The 21,542-nt window shown below is 32.5% G+C and overlaps 1 pseudogene; it reads left to right on the forward strand.

Annotated features, from left to right (window-relative positions):
- Window positions 1–590: 590 nt before the first annotated feature.
- Window positions 591–12,345, forward strand: LOC111313331 (protein WHAT'S THIS FACTOR 1 homolog, chloroplastic-like; annotated as a pseudogene).
- Window positions 12,346–21,542: the final 9,197 nt, after the last annotated feature.

Below are 21,542 nucleotides of genomic sequence, written 5' to 3' on the forward strand. Positions count from 1 at the left end.
GAATAAGAACACACAAATATATTTGTTTTAGCCTAATCCAAGATGACCTACTCTAAACCCAATACAATTATAAGATTGGATAAAAATCATCAAAAACTCTTTACTCAAAACTTAACCTAAAACCCAATATATTTTTTTAATAGCTTACCAACTTAGCTATTTTATTGGTATCTAACTATCTGAGATTATCAAATCAAAATCAAAATATCTTATTCAAATTCCTTATACTTTTAGTAAACTCTTAATATGAGATACAAAACAAACTTAAATTCTTATAATTTCACTTAACTTTCAATGTGAGATTATAAAATTTAAAATAAATTCCAACAAATACTGCAACGAACTTAAGAAGAAAAAGAAAGTTCGATACTCTAGTGATAGAAAACCACTTACCATTTTAAACAAATTTGGTTTTGGTCTAACTATTTTACCCTGCATTCTCGATGATTTTATATTGAAGTCCCTAGATGGTGGATGACAAAAATCTCAACAGAAGAATCTGTCGAAAGGTGGTTTTGCTTATAACCCCTAAAACGAGCTTCACCCTCTATTCCGAACAGGTAATTCTTCCCTCTAATCTTTTCTTTTTTATTTTTTCTGTATATTAACATATATCAGTATTTAAACAATTGAACATGGAACCTCGCCTTATGCTTACTTCAAACAAAGCTTCAATATCAACCGCTTTTCTCCTATTTCTCTCTTACAAATTCCCATTTCATGACAAACCGCAACTTTCTACGATATCCCATTTCCATCCCTCAAAAAAAGTTCCAGAGAAGACGCCATTCTTGGTCAAAATTTGTTTTTTCAAAATAAGGGTTTTGCTTCTTGGGATAATCTGAGAAAAACCCACGTCCTTTTTATAAGATACATGAAGTTTCCTTTTGATAATGTGTTTCAAGGGGTCAAGAAGCTTAAATTGGTGTTAAAGACAAGGAAGATTCTAGTGAGTCAACCTCATAGAATCATGTCTCTTATGTCATTGGGGAGGTATAGAAGAGATTTAGGTCTCTAAAAAAGGCGTAGAGTTATTGCTTTGTCGAGAAAGTTTTCTGGAGTGTTTGAAATCATGGAAGAAGGGGCATAGTCATTGAGATTTAGATTGACAACAGAGCCTGAAAGGCTTTACTTGGATGAGTCAGGAATGAAATGGAAGGTTTGTTAGTTGAAGGAATGCTAGGGGCAGTTGCTTCTACTTGCGCCTTTCAACACTTCAACACTCAACAAGCCACGTCTTCGCTTTTCAAACTTACAACTCACGACCTATTAATCAGGTAATCTCCTCTTTTTGTTGTATTATGAAAGTATAATCTACTGTCAAGATCCGTACAAAAAATTAGGTAAAAAATTAAAATTTTATTTAGATAAACAGTAGGATTAATTTTGATAAAATTAAAAATAATAATAATTATTATTATAACTATAATTGAAAAAAGGTTATTGTAATTGTGATTGTTCAGTAAAAATTTATATTGAATAAATTTTATTAAAATTGACATTTAAATTTAATTAGAGATGATTGGAATTTAACTACGTTTCACTAAAAGTGCAATTGCATCCAAACATAAGGTAAAATATTTTTCATGCTACATTAGTTTTTTCAGAAGTCAAAATACAACATTTTTGTGCTTTATCATTGTTTTTCCGAAAGTTTTGAGTTAAGCAAACTAATCTTTCGTATTTGTTTCACGAACAATTTTTATCTCAATCAATTTTTTTAGTGTTTATTATATTAACATTTGAATATAGTGCTATTATTTTTTATTTAAAATATTTTTTTGTAATTTTATTTTTATTTAATAAATAAATTTTTTGAACTTTACTATTTAAATAGAAAAATATTTATTAATCATTGAATAAAATATTTCATACTTTTTTTTTTGTAATTTTACTTTAAAAATTATGTATAATGTTAAAACATGCTTATTATACAAAATGAGTAAAAAAAACAATCGTTTTAATTGTTATTCAAAATAACTAATTAATTTTTTGTGACCCAAGAAAAAACATATTTTATTGCACTCAAAAAATAATTTATATTAAATATTACTATTTTTATAAATAATTTTATAAACAAATTTAGTGACAAATGTTTTTTTTTATATATATATAATTTATAATGTATTTGATTGAGTTTAATGTTACTAAACTCAATTAAAGAATTTATTAAAAATATAAATAAATTAATTAGAGTAATATAAAATTAAAAGTACTATTTAAGACCTTTTATATCTCAAAGAAACTATCCACAATCATGTACCTTTTTCTTCAAAATGCAAATTTTTTATTCAACTCATTTTTTTTCTCCTTCACCTAGGTGTGTAAAATCTAATATTTTATAATAAAGTTCAACTAATTGAACATCTTTTGCTCTTAAAATTATGATTACATTCTTTGAATAATTAAAATTCGAAAGTTTGATTCGTGTTTTACCTTTTTTTTTTTTTTTTAATGTTGTCATAGAGTAAGTGTAGTAATTTAAAGACACTCGATTAGCTGCAAAAGTGTTTTTTTTTTTTTTTTTTCGTTTTCTGTGATTTGAAGATAGATAGAACTCAGTCAAACTAAGTGCTATTCTGTAGTAGCAAACTCGTGGTATCATATATAAGAGGAAGGTTGTTCTTAGGAGTTTTGAAATAGAATAATGTGTTTTCAAGGAACTTAGATATATCTTTTATATATATATATATATATCATAAAAGAAGAAAAAATAATTATATATTTTTTTTTATAAACTAGTGGGCTGCCCTCACTTCGCTGAAGTTATAAATTTTTTATATTTATTATTTTATTTTTTTATGATAACATGTAATAAAATTAAAAAAATTTAATATTATAATTTTTTTTATTTTTAAATTAAAATAAGTTTTTGAATGACTGTCCAATAATAATACATAAATTTAATTCTATAACTCATTCATTTAAAATTTTATGCTTCAAAAAAACCTCAATAAAAAAATTAAAAAAAATTATTATATGAAACATCACTTATGAAATAAAAATATTCTAATAAGTGAAGCTAAAAGATACTCTAAAAAATTATAAATTATTAACTAATTATCAACTTTGAAGTTTTTCATTGATAACATTTAAAACAATTAAAGAAAAAAATAAAAAAGGTTAAAATTTCTTATGGTATGTAACCACTTTCATTTTATTGAGATACCAAAAAAGGGCTTTCAGGATCATGTAATCCTGCAATGAAAGCTACAAGAATCCACAACATGACCAGGCCTATAATGGCGGTTCGTAATAGCTGGTCACAACTCCCACTCTAGTCAATATCATCCTGACAAATTACATTAGGTGTGGGTATATCCTCATCGTTGCCAACTTCTTCATTTGCCTATGTCTTGGAGAGACCTAACTAAAGTATCCTATTCCTATTAATATGACTTAAAACTCAACATGTTTCTTTTATTACAAAGAAATAGAGAAAGTAAGAAGCCAAACTTTTCACATAACACAAAATGAGAAATAAATTTCAATATATGAGTTTTTTAACTGGTTGATGCGCGCAATCCATAAAAAATCCAAGATTAGCCTAGCCTATTACTCAACAATAGCACATTCGCACTACAGGATTGGGCAAGACAACACATATTTAGCAACTTTTGTCATACCATTAACTTGTTTGGATTTCTTTTTCTTTTTTGAAGGTTGTTCTCCAGCAGTGGCAGCAATATATTCTTCTGCATTGATATTTTGAAATGATTTTTGATTCCCAAACTCTTGGCCTTTTGCTGCAGTGGAAACTAAGGTGGGGCGTGTTAGAAAAAATTTTACTAAAGCTATGCCTGATTTTAACAAATATCATAAAAAAGACTGAAATCTTATGATCAAATATACCTTCAATGACATGGCAAAGGCAGCCGCATTTTCCTTGTCATTCTCTGACTTGTTAGAATCTTGTTTCACAGGTTCCTGTGACAAATAACATTTTTAAAAATAAATTAAAAAATATAATGAAAATGGATGGGCAAGGGTGCCTGTGCCTGTATAGGCTTCAAAAAGATCTTGTGAGGAACAATTGCTTCTTTGATCTTTTCCTTTTATTTTCAGTTGAATTTTTCTGTGCCTGATTTTATTGCCATTTCTTAGCATGCAAATGAGTAATCAGTATCTCAGTTTAAAGGAAAAAGACAGTCAAATATTTGGCACTTTCATTGATTACGTTATCCTCATTCCTGCGTCATTAGCCTCTTTCCTATTTGGTTATGCCAGAAGGCTAACTTTCTTAACATGCTAGTGAGTAATCAGTATTCCAGTTTAAAGGAAAAAGGCAATCAAGTATAAATAAAACGAAACAAAAACCAAAATTAAATATGTATATATTCATGAGAAAGAAAATTTTGTTTTTTCATCTGATCAATTTAACTGTTTAAGAATGAGAAAGAGACCTTTATGATGGTTAGAATTGCTGACCCATGAAGTTTTGCAAAGATAAGCTTCATAACCATCATATCTTAGTTTCATCACTACCAACTTCTTCAGATTATTTGTATGATGCCTAGCAGTTCCCAATTACTTACCTTGTTATAACAATTATAGCAAATTGTTTGTATCATTGTGTGCATTTTCTCAAGCTAAAATTGTTTAACAAACTTTTACTTATCTTTTAATTCATAAACCAACCTTAAGGGATCAATCCTTAAACATTGTTATAATTAAAAAAATTATGCAAAACAGAGTTTCGATTAAAATAGTAGTTTGGTTAATGTTGAAGAGTGGTTCTTGGTTGAAAGATGACCCAAGGGATGTAGTTGTGGCAAAAGGAATCAACCATGTTGGAATAAATTTCTATAGTTACATACCATAAAAGTAGATGTAGGACGACCAAACTGATAAAACTGGTATATTAAACCTATAATGACAATAAAAAGTTAGAAATGATCACTAACCTATAAAAACATATCAGTATGAGACTTTCCTTGATATAAAATTAAATTCGCCTCAGCCCCTACCCCTCTAAAAGCATCTACAAAGTTTATACTGCATAGAAAATGTCAATACCACAAAATAATGCAGCAATTTTTCTAAAAATTTGTAGTAAATCCATGGCAGCAATAAATGACTCCATTCCACAACTTAGAATAATATTTACCTTTACAATCTAAAACTTTATAAACTGCATTTGACTCAATTTGTCCATGATTTTGTAATTGGGGACTTACACAGATTCAACAAGTCTAATACAAATCTGAAAAATTACAATTTACAAATACATGCAATATGAATTTGAAAACTTACATGAAAATCCAAATGCCTTCAACAACAAGGATTGCACCCATAATAACCCATAAAACACCTAAAACGGAAAGAATGAAGTAGGGTTGATTCTGGCATTGTCAAACACGATGCATGGTCATGCTTTATTTCCCCTTTTCCTTTCTCTTTCTCCACCATACCTTTTCTTCCCCGTTAGACATCAAACTATCACCTCTCTTATCTATTCCTTTCCCTATCTCTTTCTTTTTGACTTGTTTCTTTTTTATCATTAGTTTCAAAAAAACCTATTGACTTTTTTTCACGAACTTGTTTGTCACTTAGAGGAGAATTCTCACTACCCACTCCAATTCAATCTCATCTTGATCTTAAAGAAAGAAAACGCTTCCCTCGTTAACTCTTTCTCTCAATTGCCTAATCTAAATTTTTTTATTTAACCTTACCCCTTTTCTAGACCCTTCCCCTTCTCTTTTTTCAACCAAAACTTTATCCCTTTCTAGACATTTTCCGGTTCTGTTTTTCCAGCCAAATATCCTCAACAAATAATAAATCCTTTTTCAATCCATGTTGAGCTCAGATGGCATTAAGAAAATAGCTGATTGGGTAAAATGAATAGTAAAAATGCTGATTTGGCCAAAAATTGGAGTCAATTGGAGTATGGAGATTGTTTTTATATATAGGTATAGATGAGTGAAAAATACCACTTACAATCTTGAAGTTCTAGGCCTGGTTACCCTTAACACGTCTTCTTATATATATTAGACAACTTATGAAACATTTTATTACTTGCTATTTAGTGACATTATCAATAAAAATTTAAATCACAACTGCGAAAAAATTTAATACCGTTAAAGGAAGCACAATTTTGAGTGGGTGAAAATTTGGATACCATTAAAATGCTAAAACATTAGAATTAAAGCAGATACATAATTTTTCTCTAAAATTACATATTTAGTGGACTTACTTTTTATTTTTGTAAAAAATAAATATGATTAAGTAAAATATATAAATATAAATATGAATGTCAATACATCACATATAAATATGATTAAGTAAAATATAGAAATATAATATAATATTAATAGAGCTACAAAAGTGAGAAATAAGAAAAAAAAAAAATCTTTGTTGTAATGCTTGAGTTTAGTATTACTTTTTTTTTTTTATCCAGCACTAATACAAACAAATCAGATTTACCTTTTTTTTTTTTTTGAATTGGGTCTTAAGTCATGCGTGTTGTTTTTGGAGATAGTGTGGAATCAGAGAGTTATATAACTTATAATATTTTCTTTGTCCCTATTTATTTGTTTAAAAAAAGTTTTAATTTTAATTTATTTAATATTAAAATTAAAAAAAATTTTATAAAATTAAAATTTCATGATTTTTAATATCATGAAAGAATATATAAAAAAATAATTTTAAAATATAAAAAGTAAAATTTTAAATGTTAAAAAAAAGAAATAGGACATAAGTACATCCCAAAAAGAAAAAATAGATTAAAAAAATAGACAAAAGGGAGTAACAAGTTTAAAGTTTTGAATTTAAAAAACACAATGACATGGCTTCCCATACAGACGAGTGTTGAAGGACGATGGTGGAAACTGTTGCCCCTAGCACTCTTCTGTTGGTTGTTAAGTTGAGCAAGTTATTGATAATGTCATTGGAAAAGTTGATTTTGTTGGAGAAGATTGCACATTTGAGGACTGATCTTGGGCTTCCTCTAGAGTTTCGTGGCACGATTTGTCAGCGGTAACCTCTACATTTTCGTGTTGTTCAAACTGAACGAGGCCCGGCTTTGGAATTAAGTCACTGGTATCCCGAGCTCACAGTATCAGCAGCTGCATTAGCTGTTTAGACGATATGGGAGAATTAAAATTTCTTATATATTGAATTTGTACAGAATGTAAAATATATATATATAAATCATGTTATACATAAATGAAATAATAGTAATTGCTAATCCTAAATCAATGCAGTTAACATAGAATTTTTGTTGAAGTTTGATTGATATTTTTTATAATTTTTGTGGCTGATTGGTTCTTTGATGTAGCCTTAACAATTGAACAAAATCTGTTGATTGAAGGATTTAATTTGACTTTGACACAATTGTTAATTGATTCTCTTCGATACACCCCCGCAAGATAGGTGTGCCAACAACAACACCTATCTTGGATCGAAGAGAAGCAAGTCGTGTTCTTAAGACAGGTTTGTGAGCAAATCAGCTAGCTGGTCCTTGGAGTAGATGTGAGATACTGCTACTAACCCTTTATTGACATGATCTCGAACAAAATGATAATCAATAGCAATGTGTTTCATCTTGGAATGAAACACTGGATTAACACAAACATATATAGCTCCAATATTGTCACAAGAAACAGTAGGTGTTTTGGTGAGATGGATGCCTAACTCAGCAAGTAAAGATTGCACCCAAAAGCTAGTTCTGATACAGTGGTAGCGACTGCACGATACTCTGTTTCGGTAGAGGAGCGAGCCACTGAACGTTGTTTGCGGGAGCACCAAGAGATTTGAGTTATATCAAGATAGACAATATAAGAGGTGGTGGATGTCCTGTCATCAGAATTGGCCGCCCAATCGGCATATGAAAAGGCTGTAACACACGATAAATTTTGTGGTTGAAGTAAAAGATCATGATTGATTGTTCCTTTTAAGTACCGAAGAACCCTTTTAAGAGTTGCATAATGAACTTGAGAAGAACAATGCATGAATTGAGATAATTTATTGACAGCAAAGGCTATGTCAGGCATTGTCATGGACAAATACTGCAATCCACCAATTAATTTCCTGTAGAATGTAGCATTAACCTTTGGAGAACCATCATAAAGAGATAACGTGCAGGGAGTGGCCGAAGGAAATGCAAATTCTTTTACACCTGCCATTGATGACTTTTCAAGCAGCTGTCGAATATACTTCTGCTGAGATAGAAAACACCAGATTTCGTCTTCAGAACTTCAACTCTTAAGAAAAAATTCAGTTCTCCAAGATCCTTTAGAGAAAATTTGTGAGATAGAGCCTGAATGAAACCACTAAAGAAAGAGTTATCACTTCCTGTAAGGATCAAATCATCAACATAAAACAGGAAATATACAGTGATCTTAGGAGTAGAATAAATAAAGAGTGAACTGTCTGACTTAGATTGAACAAAGCCATAATTCTGAAGGAACTTAATGCATGGTACCATACTCGATGAGCTTGTTTAAGCCCGTAAATGGGTTTTTTTAGCCGACAAACATGTTTAGGAAGAGAGGAATCAAGGAACCCAGCTGGTTGTTCCATGAAGACATCTTCAATCAGCGTACCATTTAACAAAGCATTGTTCACATATAATTGATGTAAAGGCCATTTTCGAGCTACAGCAATACATAAACCAGTTCGAACTGTTATCGGTTTTATAATTGAACTAAAAGTATCTTTGTAGTCCAATTTAGGGAGTTGGTGAAAGCCCTTTGCAGCTAATCTGGCTTTATATCCAGCTATGCTGCCATCACTATTGTATTTAATACTAAAAATCCATTTACAACCAATGACATGTTGATTTGGTTGAGAAGGAACTAACTCCCATGTGCCATTGCCCATAAGTGCCATGAATTCTTCAGACATAGCTTCTCTCCAATGAGGATCCTTGAGTGCTTGAGACACACATGTTGGTTCCATTTGTTCAGGTAAAGGATGCTTTGTGACTGTGAACAAAGATTTAGGCTTGAATATATTATATTGAGAACGTGTGGTCATTGCATGTGTTCTCTGTGATGGTTTAGCTGTAGGTAAAAAGTTGGGTGGTATTGTGATGGAATCAGATGGACTGGTGGAAGGATTAGAAAGAAAGGTGTGAGTGGATGAACTTGGAATGGATGTTGAAGGAGAAATAGTTAGGCGATGATGTGTCTTGTAATGCTATTGAAGTTTTGTTGATGTTGTCACTTTTAGATGCAATTGGCACAATGAAGTGGGAAGGATTTGGAGAACTATTGGATGCGTACCACATGATATCAAGAATAAATGCCATGGATGATTGCGGTGAAAATTGAGTTTGAAAAGAAAACACTGACTCATGAAAAATGACATGCCTGAAAACATACACACTGTTAGTACTTGGATCAAAACATTTATAGGCACTTTAATGAAGAAAATAACCAAGGAATATACAAGGTTTAGATTTTAAGTCTAATTTATGTTTGGCATATAGTTTTAACAATGGCTAGCAGAGACATCTAAATACCCTTAATTTCGAGTAATTTGCTTGTTCATGAAAAAGGGTCTCAAAAGGTGATTTAAAATGAAGAAGAGGGGTGGACATTCTATTGATAAGATAGGCTGCTGTTTGAAAGGCATATGTCCAAAATGATAAAGGTAAGGATGCATGATGCAGAAGTATGAGTCCTGTTTCAACGATATGACGATGACGGCGTTCTACTGTGCCATTATGTTCTGGTGTGTGTGGTGGAGTTCGAAGATGAGAGATACCATATGTGGCAAAAAATTTTTTAGTTTTTCATACTCTCCACCCCCATCAGAGTAAACTGAAGCTATGAAGGTGCCAAAATAGTTTTCAACCAGACTTTTAAACTTAAGAAATAAAAAAGAAAGATCTGACTTGTTTTTAAGAGGATAGAGCCAGATATATTTGGTAAAATGATCCACAAAAATAACATAATAAGAGAAGCCATCTTTAGACTTAATAGGAGAGGGGCCCCAAAGATCAGTGTATAACAATTCAAGAAGGCGTTGACTTTTTAAGGTGGACCAATCAAAGGAAAGCTTATGACTTTTATTGCAATTGCATGAATCACATGGAACATTAAGGTTTTGATTTGAAACACAAGGAAGGGAATGTGATTGAATCATATGTTGAAGAATACGACGATGACCAATTCTTTTGTGCCAATCACATTTGGAAGTTCGAACACCAACCAAAGTTGTTGGTTGCAATTTTGTAGGCATCACATAAACATCATCCTTATTTAGGCCTCGTGTTAAGATCGCCCACGTGGCTAGATCCTTTACAACAAAACAATAAGGGAAGAATTCAACAGATGTTTTATAGAATTTGCAGAACTGAAAAACAGATATTAAGTTTTATTGAATGGATGGAACACATAAAACATTTGATAAAGAGTAAGTGGCAGATTGAGAGTTCAATGTAGTGGAACCTGTGTGTGTTATAGAGAAACCTGATTCATCACCAATTATAATCTCATTGGAGTCATTATAGGGTGAATGCAAGGACAAGTTTTTCAAGTCGGCAGTGACATGATTTGATGCTGCTGTGTCCATGAATCAATTCTAATTATCTGACCGAGTCATATTAGCACAATATGCAACAGGCTGTGGTTGGGAGATAAATAGTTGTTTGACCTTGTAGCATTGTCTTGCAGTGTGCCCAATCTTTTCGCATATTTGACAAACAAGCTTTTGTGTTTGATATATGCTGGATTGATTTTGGTTGAAATGGGTTCTTAGTTTCTACATGGACAAAAAACTAGGACTTGAATGAGAGCGATTGGATGAAAAATTGCGACCACGCTCTCGATTATGAAAATTGTTGGTGCGTTTAGTATAATTTGCTGTCACGATTGTAGTCTCTTGAACAGTTTTAGTTTTTGACAAGAATTGTTCATACTCAGTGAGTTTGTCATGAAGTTCTTCAAACGTGATGGCTGTTTCTCTTGCCTGAATTGCTGCTCCAATCTCCTTATATTCAGGTCCAACTCCATTTAAAATGTAAAACACTAAATCATCTTCTTCTACAAGGGCACCAACTAAAACAAACTCAGCTGCAATACATTTGATTAGCTCTAAATATTCACTGATTGAGAGATTTTCCTTTTTAGTACCAGTGAGACGGTCTTTGAGAGTCATCATTCTTGATCTGGATCTGTTTGCATATAATGGACGAAGTTTGCTCTAAGCTTCTAATGACATCTTTTTAGAGGCAATGAGAGGCATAACCATTTCTGAGGTTAAGGCAATAATAGCATGAAGTAATAATTTGTCTTGTCTACATCATTGAGAGTATGCAGGGTTAAGTGTCTCTATTCTGTCTTTGACTAACGTAGCTGGTCGACAAGGATGAGATCCATCAATAAATTCCAAAAGATTGTATCCGAATTGTAAAGCATCAAACTGAGCTCTCCATGATGGATAATTTTTGGAGGTAAGTTTCAAAGGTAATTGTGCTGCAACATTGATGGAGACTAAAGACTGAGAATTTGAAACATTTTGATTTGAGAATTGGTGGATTTCAAGATTTGTAGAGTTTGCACTATCATTTGCAGAAGTCATGATTTTAGTTTGTGATAAAGGGATTTTTATAAAGCTTGTTTAAGCAAAAGAAGCCTCTGATACCATTTAGAAAATATGGGAGAATGAATATTTCTTATATATTGAACTTGTACTGAGTATAAAATATATATACAGATCATGCTATACATAAATAGAATAATAGCAATTGCTAATCCTAAATCAATGCAGTTAACACAAAATCTTCATTGAAGTCTGAGTGGTATTTTCCATGATTTTTGTGCCTGATTGGTTCTTTGACGTAGCCTTAACAATTGAACAAAATCTATTGATTGAAGGATTTAATTTGACTTAATTTGACACAGCTGTTAATTGATTCTCCTTGATAAGCTGAAGAGGAAAATCTAGCTAGAGAGTTCGAAGAGAAGAATTTGATTATAGATAGACCGCTTAAATCAATAGAATTAAGCTTCCTAAGGGTCTTTATATTTCTAAGGGTGAAATGAGAAGGCTATGCCAGTTTAGAGACACGCCTTATATATCGCCTTATTCAGACTTTTCAGGATTCAGATCGGGAACATCAGAGAAGGCAAAGCATGCCTGTGGGGTCGTACCCAGGACAAGCCCTAATCTGAAAGGGCAGGTGATCTTTTCAAGATATGTAAGGCATGTTTCATATCACCTAGTTTGAATAAGGGCATGAAAAGTCTGAATAAGGGGAAATATAAGACAAGTCTGAACAAAGGACAAGCCCTAATCTGTACACCTAGTTCATATCTTCAATGATTTAGGAGTCACTTTTAGATGTTAATGTATTTTTATTGCCCTTGAAGGCATGCAAGGGGCACTGTTTTCAGTTATGAAGTTTATCCTATTTTGCAGTTATCTAGTGTCCTACTTTCCTGCTTAGCTTGTGAACCCAAGTCTATGTATTTTTGCCCATTAATTAAGATGCGGATCATGTGCTGGAAGCTTGTGGGCTTGGTCCATGCCTGGACTTTCTGTTATGGGAAAATACAACTAAATGCTGGATCACTACCATTGGTCTCACGCCCAGCAACTTCAATTTGCCAAACAGCTATGGTATTCTGTCAGTAAGTATTTCTTTGCTTCCTTATTTCGTTATTTACATTTCAATTTGGCTATCCAAAATTTCCACAGTTGATGCATAAACTTGCCTTGAGCGTTCAGCAAAGATTTAAATGCAAAATACATTTGAAAGAAAAGATTTCATCTATGGATTTACTTCAGAAGATGCTTGTCGTGCTTGCCAAGCGTTGTTTTGTGGTGAAGCATACAACAGAATGTTCTCTGCAAACCCAAGTTGCATTAAGTGTTAAATAATTGAAAAATAATAGATAAAGGCAGGTGTGTTCTTTCAAATCTAAAGTAACATTAAACATATATAGCTTTACCATTTCATTTTAGGTTGCTTTCTTGCCTATAATATTCCTTGTTTTCATTTCTTTCATTCATTTGGTTGCAAGAGGAGGCAAGGGATTAAATGCAGCACAAAAAAAAAAAAGCCAAAAGATTTATGGAGCTTGTTCTGGAGGACATGCATCAGGTGAGCTGATTGAAGTAGTGATGTATAAGATTTCTGAGAATCTTGGTCGACAAATGATCTTCATAGCTTGATGATTTGTTCAAGATATAAATTACATTTTCGGACCGACTGGTGAAATGTTCCATTCGATATGATATTTCAAATTGTTCTTACGTGGTCTTGAAAAGGAAATGGACGTGACTGAGATGCCAAAACTGCTTTATTCTTTGTTGAGATGGATTGGCCCTCTACGGCTCTTCGGAACCACTTCTTTTGGCCATTTGGGTACTGAAAAATATAAGAATGACGCATTCGAGAATAAGTGCATGGGACCAAATTGGACCACTGATTCACACATAAGTCGGTATGGTAATTATCCCGTATGGTAATATGCACAATCGAACATCAATCTTAGTAGCTCAATTTCTACATTTTATCACGTGAAACTCATCTAACGAACGGTTGTGATGAGATGATTAATGAAATTAATTAACGAATGCACGTAACATTTTTCTTACATGCATTTCCTCGCCTATAAAAAGGTCGTCATTAGAACCCTCCTCACTCAAGTGCTCAAGTGAGCCTTTCGAAATAGCCAATTAGGCTTTTAAAATATCTTGTCTCTAGATCAATCGAGCTAGTCGTGACTCCGGAGACTAGGGCCGGGATCTTTGTTCACATAGATCTTCAAGCCACAGGTTGTTCACTTCCCCTCAAGGGCTTCCAACTTTGCCACCTTCGGTAGTGTGTGATGTTTCACGACTTCTATGAGCATACTGACTGGGAGCCCTAGTCAGGGATATGAACGAGCTGTTTCTTTCTTTTTAGGGCGTTTGAGTTGACATGCAACCCTTCTTCACTCTCTTTGAAAGGCTTCAAACTAAATTAAATTACAGTTCGAAGCCTTTTAAAGAGAGTGGAGAAAAGTTGTCATGATTTTATCCAGTCTCGTGGCGGGAACACATATATCTACTACCTCCTCCTTTCTTAATGTTTTTTAGGTTTTATTTTGAACACTTTCAGTGATAGATTTGAAGAAAAGTAGGTTGGCTTTTCCTTTGGTAATGTTTGATGTTTCACGGCTTCCATGAGCATACCGGCTAGGAGTTTTAGTCAAGAACATGAACAAGTTTCTTCTTTCCATCGGGGCATTTGAGTTGACATGCAACCCTTTTTCACTCTCTTTGAAAGGCTTCAAACTAAATTAAATTACAGTTCGAAGCCTTTAAAAGAGAGTGGAGAAAAGTTGTGATGACTTTATCCAGTTTCGTGGCGGGACGACATATATCTACTACCTCCGGCTTTCTTACTCTTTTTTAGGTTTTATTTTGAACGCTATCACTGATAAATCTGAAAAATAACATCGAAGAAAAGCATGTTGGCTTTTCCTTTGTAATGTTTGATGTTTCACGGCTTCCATGAGCATACCAACTGGGAGCCCTAGTCAGGGACATGAACAAGCTACTTATTTCTCTTCGGGGCGTTTAAGTTAACATGCAACCCTTTTTCACTCTCTTTGAAAGGCTTCAAACTAAATTAAACTACAGTTCGAAGCCTTTAAAAGAGAGCGAAGAAAAGTTGTCATGAGTTTCGCGACGAGAACACATATATCTACTACCTTCTGCTTTCTTATTGTTTTTCAGGTTTTATTTTGAAGGCTTTTAGTGATATATCTGAAAAATATCATTGAAGAAAAAGCATGTTGGCTTTTCCTTTGGTAGTGTTTGATGTTTCAGACTTCTATGAGCATACTAGCTGGGAGCCCTAACCAGGGAAATGAACGAGCTGCTTCTTTCTTTACGAGGCGTTAGAGTTGACATGCAACCCTTTTTCACTCTCTTTGAAAGGCTTCAATCTAAATTAAACTACAGTTCATAGCCTTCAAAGAGAGCGAAAATATGTTATCATGATTTTATCCAGCTTCGCGATGGGAACACATGTATCTATTACCTCCTACTTTCTTATTGTTTTTCAGGTATAATTTTGAAGGCCTTCAGTGATAAATCTGAAAACTATCATCAAAGAAAAGCATGTTGGCTTTCGGAAGACACCAAACTGTAATATAAATTATAAGGCTACGAACAAAGATTATACCATGCTAATTGTTGCGACTATATACTAATACTACACTAACTTTTTTTGGCACTTCTCTTTTTAATATTGATAATGGTTTGTTTATGTTTCAGACCACATTGACGCTTTTCTTTGATATTGCTAATCGCAGCAAAGGGGGATTTTTCCTGAACCTTCTGTGCTAGCAGCTGCTTAAATTTATGAAGAAGTGCTTCAGGATGCGAGAAACACATGAACTTACGATCAAAATCTGCCTTTTAGATATTAAGCTGTTAATGTCTATGTTCCCTTTGGCTTATAGATTCCTCCGAGCGATTTCCGTAGTTAACTCTTTACATATTCACCATATAACATTCACAAATGTAAAGCATATTTATTCTGTGATCTATTTATCGCATCAAAGATTTGATGAGAGAAATACGGGTGAAAAATGGGCAAGTGTTGAGCTGTATTCAAATTGATTAGATAAATTATTATGAAAAATTATCCTCTGCGAAAGAGAACCATCCAGATGAAGGGGAGATACATTTTGAGTTGCAACATCTGGTTTCTGAAATGAAGAATCTTGGATTTACCTGATGTCAAGTGCGTTTATCAGAATATGATGACAATGAAAAGGAGAAGATGCAGCTGAATCACACATAGAAATCAAGTCAAGAAGCATGGCCTGTGAAAGAGGAATTAAAAAAAATGAAATTGTTATTATATAAGAATAGAATAGAACTTTAATTTGATTCATTAAAATAGAATAGAGGGGGAATATTGAAAAGATATTTGGTTGGTTAAAATTATATCAAAGAATAAGAAAGAAATAAATGTAAAATATTATATCACCCTTCAATAAAAAAGTTATTTTAATAAAAATTTAATATTGTTCATTATATGTTTAAATCTATCCCTCCAATTTTCTTTTCTTTTTTTCATTTGTTGCAGAATCTCTTGTTTTTTCTCTTGCAATTACAAAGGTTTACTTTGAATCTCGTACCATCCTCTTTCTGTCTCAATATATATTATCCCCAAAAAAAATTTCAAAACCCAAAAAAACTTTTCTTAACTTCCTGCTTTTCTCAAAAAAAACTCATCCATGGCAGCTTGAAGTTTGCAAGTTTAACAAAATCCATAGCTACCATTTGACAAGATCCAAGATTTGAGCACCGAAACAACTCATTTAAGCAATATTCATGAAAGGCCATCTAAGAAACCAGGATCCCATGTTCCCAAAGCAGTTTGCAACATCTGAATTTAATCCAGGAGAAGCTGAAGTTGCTGAAATAACGCTAAACTCAAAGACCAGGACCTTACAACTTGCACTTGTTGTGGAAGTTATAAATTTTATTGAATATGATATCCAAAACTTCATTATCCACTTTTCAGTAAGAGATTTTATTAAAAGATTTTATTAATTAAGTAGTAAAAAAATTTATTATTGAAAAAATTCATAAAATTTAATATTAATAAAAAAAAGTTGATTTTACTGTTTAGACTTTAGAAAAAGAATAAACTTTTATAAAGCCTTAATTAAATATTTCACTTATTGATGTTACAAGAATAATAAAAGAACTACAAATTCTTATCAACATTTAAGAGTTAAAATTTTTTTGTACTATATAAGTAATAATATTGAATACTACATAATTTATGAAAATCTAATATGCTAATTGAAAAAACTCATCACGATAAGTGTGAACATCCATTTTGATTCGGGCCTAATTGGGCCCATTTTGGTCTGAGCCTAATTGGGCCCATTTGGTCAAGCCCAACTATACGCCATTTTGGTCAAATCCATTATGGCCTGTTTTGGTCCAATTAGATACTTTTATTATTTTTTTTCGTTTCCTTTTCTACTCAACTTGCACGTGAATGAAGATCAGGATTACAATATTTTTGGGTCAACACCGAATCAAATTAATACTGCTAAAATTTTGGACCTAAAATCTCATTTGATCATAATGCAATCCTAGGAATCAAGTTTGGGATTGATTCTATCTATTTCCTGAATTGATCTTAGGCTGCCTATAAATTGAACCTATTCTACAGAACAAGAACACACAGAAAAATAGAAGGAAAATCACTAAAAGAAGGTTTGAAAAAATTTCGGGCAAAAAGGGTTCTGAAATTTAGTCTTGAGACTTTGGGGTTAATTTGTGGTTCTGGGAGTGAATTCAAGTTTCTAGAGGTGAATTCAGGGTTGTATAAGGTTCAATGACGGCTTAAAATCATCTAGGAGTTTTTTTGGATTTTTCTAGAATTTTTTCAATTTTTTTGGATTTTTTTGGTTTTGGTTGAATTTTTCAACGAAGTATGAATTTTTTGATGAAATTTCTGGCGACCGGTTGAATTTTTCGATCACATTTTAGTCAACTTCTCAAAAATCAGTGGTTTTCCAGTTTCCATTTGAAATTTTTATAACTTTTTCAGAAACTGATGGATTTTTTTGTCTCAATTGAAGTTTTCGATAGAGGTTTTTTAAAGAGAAGGCAGAGGGTTTTGGGGTTAGAGAGAGTGTGGCTTTGAGATTTCAAAGAAAAAATATTAAAGGATACCTTATATATCACCCCTACACGACGTCATTTTGGATAAGCCAAGATCCGTGCATTGATCCGAAGACCCATGCTCGACCTGTGTCCTGATCCGACCTGATTGCAGGTTTTCTCTTTTTCATTTTATTTTATTTTATTTTATTTCTAACCCATTTTTTATTTATTTTTTTTTATTTTATTATTTTTTGGTTTATATTTAAAAAAAGAATTATTTCTGCCACTAAAATTGTTAAAAAGAAATATATTTCAAAACAAAAAAAAAACCTAAAAAAAACCTTTAAAAAAAAGGAAGAAAAATCTTTGTAGATAATGCTTTCAAAATAACAAGTAAAATAAAAATTTGAAAGATTTTACTGCTCCAGTAAAATTAATAAATTATTTGGTAAAATGATGATCAAGGTTTGGATAATTCAAAATCATATTAGTACCAATTTTTAGATGGACGTTGTGGGGGTGCTACAACATTCCTCATGTGCAACTGACTTTCGAACCTAACCTATGTTTTGTAGACTAGCTTCAATCAGGTGGCCAATCACACCTAACCAAAATAGATTGGTAGCGACTCCCTTTTATTCGAAGTTTAACAGTAGTTCTACGGATCTATACATTATGACAGTTTGATGACTCCATTGGGGATATATTAGAAAGTTAAGCTAGTAAAAGATTTCTTATTATCCAAGCCTTGTCTAACAAATTTGAAATTACCTTTTTTCATTGCTTATATCTGCATTATTATTGTTTATTTGTTTGCCCTATTATTCATTATTTATATTTGCCTAAATATTTGCTTATTATATTTTTCATTTATTTGCATGTGTATAACATAAGCCTTCCAACCCGAGCTCTACATTTAAGAGAAAGTGAAGTACCTATGCTCTCATGAGATTTTATGTCTCCGTATGGGCCTACGAAATACTTCTACTCAGATTGAACCATTTTCGCTTAAAACCTATCATGGATGAAGATTTGAATGTTTTACTAGACTGTAATAGACCATGATATAGGGAACATTTTGAGAACCTATTAGAAATGGCCCAAACCACATATAGTTGGCTTTAGAAGTCCAACCATAGATAGGGCCTTATTTTCCCACCCTCTATAGATAATCCAAAATTTTAGGTCATGTTGTTATCTTAACTGTTATGTTTTTCCTATATTTCATCGAAATGACTAACTAATTTTTTCGTCTTCTTTTATTTCTTTTTACATACATTCATGAATGTGTTCACAGATTGTATAGTATTCTTACCCCGAAACTATTTCAACAAAAGTAGTCATAGATTCCACAAAACGTCAAGTTTGCACCTCATCTATGCTGTCCAAATGTGACTCTCTCATAAAAGTGAGAATGGAATAAAAAAAGAGGTAACTAGAAGAAGGAGATTGTTTGCCACTTGATCATATCCCTACACTATTAGAAAAAATTCACCTACTCCTCAAACACAATGACTTGAAAAGCTTATCAGACATAAGGAATGGTATGACACCTTTAAGGTATGAGGCTTTTTGTGTGAAGTTTGGACATATAGCATATCTCTTATCAATGAAGGTTGACTATTCACTTATCAGGGTGATGGTATAGTTTTGAGATCCCTTCTACCGATGTTTTATCTTTAATGAGATTGATCTAGTACTAACAATTGAGGAGTACTCAATTCTGGTAGGTATGCATCTATTGTATCCAAACAGAAAATACATGAAGAAACATAAATTAGGAAGTCGCAGAAAATTGAGTCAAATGCTAGGAGTGGAAAAAGAGACTATAGATTTATACATTCAAGAAAAAAAAAAGATCACAAGGGTATTTCATAAAAGGTTTTCCAGGATTTTATTATCAAGCATCCAAATGATGATCAGGGAATAAATGCATTTACTCTAGCCATATATGGGTTGGTCATTTTCTCCAAGGTTTTGGGCATATTGAGGTAGAAGTGGTGGACTATTTGAGCATATTGAAAGAGGTTGTAATCTTTCACCAGTTATCTTGGCAAAAACTATCAGATCTCTGAATTTCTACAGGTAGATGGACAAAGCACATTTCATGGGTTACTTACCCTTATTGTATGTATGAATGAAGAGCCACTTTGAATGCAAAAAAAGTGCTTTTACCAAACTTTTATTTTCACACTTGGAGGCCGATTAAGAAATTTTATCAGAGTACTTGGCCAGAGGTAAAAACTCAAAATGAGTGAAAATATCTGCTACAAGGGCTCATAACTAGTCAGGTAAAATGGTTAGCTCCATGGATGGACAGGAAACCTATGTTGTATCAATGTGAGGATGAGACAAGGATTCTACTTCTAGGCCTATGGGGGTTAACAAGTTATGCCCTATTAATGATAAGGAGGTAGCATAGAGCTAAATAGTTTATTCTTGTGACTTGCAAGCTGGGTCAGTTTGACTGCTCATATAGGGAGCCTAAAACTTTTCAAAAGATTGATAACATGATTAAAGCCTAGAAAAAGCCCAAGAGAATAAGCCTAGGGCCATTCACTGATCGAGTTAATCAGGGATATTTGGTTTGAAGAAATAAGAGAGGTTGAGAGATTGCATTTGGGCCTTAGGATCATCACTTACCAGTGGGTCAAGAGTTTGATAAAAAGCTTTTAGAATTAAAGCATGAGATTGAGAAGGAGAAACTGAGACAAGAGGTCTTAAAGCTACAAGAAGAAAAAGACCAATGGTAAAATAAAACAGAGAAACTAGAAGTCTAAGCCCATAAAATTTCTAAAGAATATAGCAAGGCCCATAAAGTTATTAGAGAACGAGATGATGCTTTAAAAGAGCTTAAGGAGTTACAATAGGAGCATAAGAGGTTGTACATACAGGTACAAGCCAAAAAAATAAACAATATGGAGTTGGCTCGTGAAAGTGAAAAGTTGAAAGATAGTGTGACCACATAAAAAATGCTTTTATAGAGGTTGAGCAGGAGAACTAATGGCTTTCAGACCACATTCTGACTCTAACATCAAAGTTAAATGAACAAAAAAATCATGTCAGGTTTCTTACAGAAAGGCATAGAGAATCATCTTATCAGGTGTGATGCGACAAAAGAGAAGGGTTAGAAAGATAAAAATACATAGAACACCTCACTATTCAGATAGGCAAGGCTATGATCTAAACAAGTGAAATGACAGAAAAGGCTGAGGCACTGAGAATTTGATTACACTAGCAGAGGAGCATGGATAAAAACTGTTGAACTTCGTTGAGGAAACTAAGGACTAGTATAACCAAGTTAGATATTTTTATAAGAAAATAGTATTAGGGTTGATGTAAAATAGACTCCTACGAAATAAATGAAAATTTTCTTTTATTGGATTTCTTTTAAGAGGTAAATATTTTTTTTTTCTTTTCAATTTCATGCATTTGCATTACAGTCACTCATGCATTCATTATCATAACATTATCATTGAATCTTCAATTATGGTACTAAAGTGCAAGAATAGCTACTCATCAATACAATACTCAGGCTCGAGCTAGAAAGATGGAACAAGACAATGTCAGTCACTTTGAAAAGATAAAAAAAGCCCAATAAGCATTAGAAAGAAAGCTAAACCAAATTTTAGAGGCCTTGAAAAAGATAAATAAAGGGAAATCAGTGGAAAAAGATACTTCATAAAAAGCTATTAATTTGGCATATCTTTCAGGCTTTGGTCCATAACAAATCATACCACTCTTTTAACCTCAACAGGTAGCTTCTTCAAAATACAACTACCTAAAAATGACCTATGCACTAGGTCATAAGAATATCCAAAGTTATGATAATCTTATCTTTACCGAAAAAGTAGTTGAGCTCATTCAACTCTCTATTACATATGAAGTCAAGGAGAAAAAAAAAGTAACAGACAGCTATGCCCTTAAAAAATTTTAAAACTGATCAAGCTATGAATAGGCTTGAG

The sequence above is a fragment of the Durio zibethinus genome, chromosome 23 (genome assembly GCF_047325235.1).
Source record: "Durio zibethinus cultivar Kanyao isolate XHJ-2024 chromosome 23, ASM4732523v1, whole genome shotgun sequence".
In the NCBI taxonomy this organism is placed as follows: Eukaryota; Viridiplantae; Streptophyta; class Magnoliopsida; order Malvales; family Malvaceae; genus Durio; species Durio zibethinus.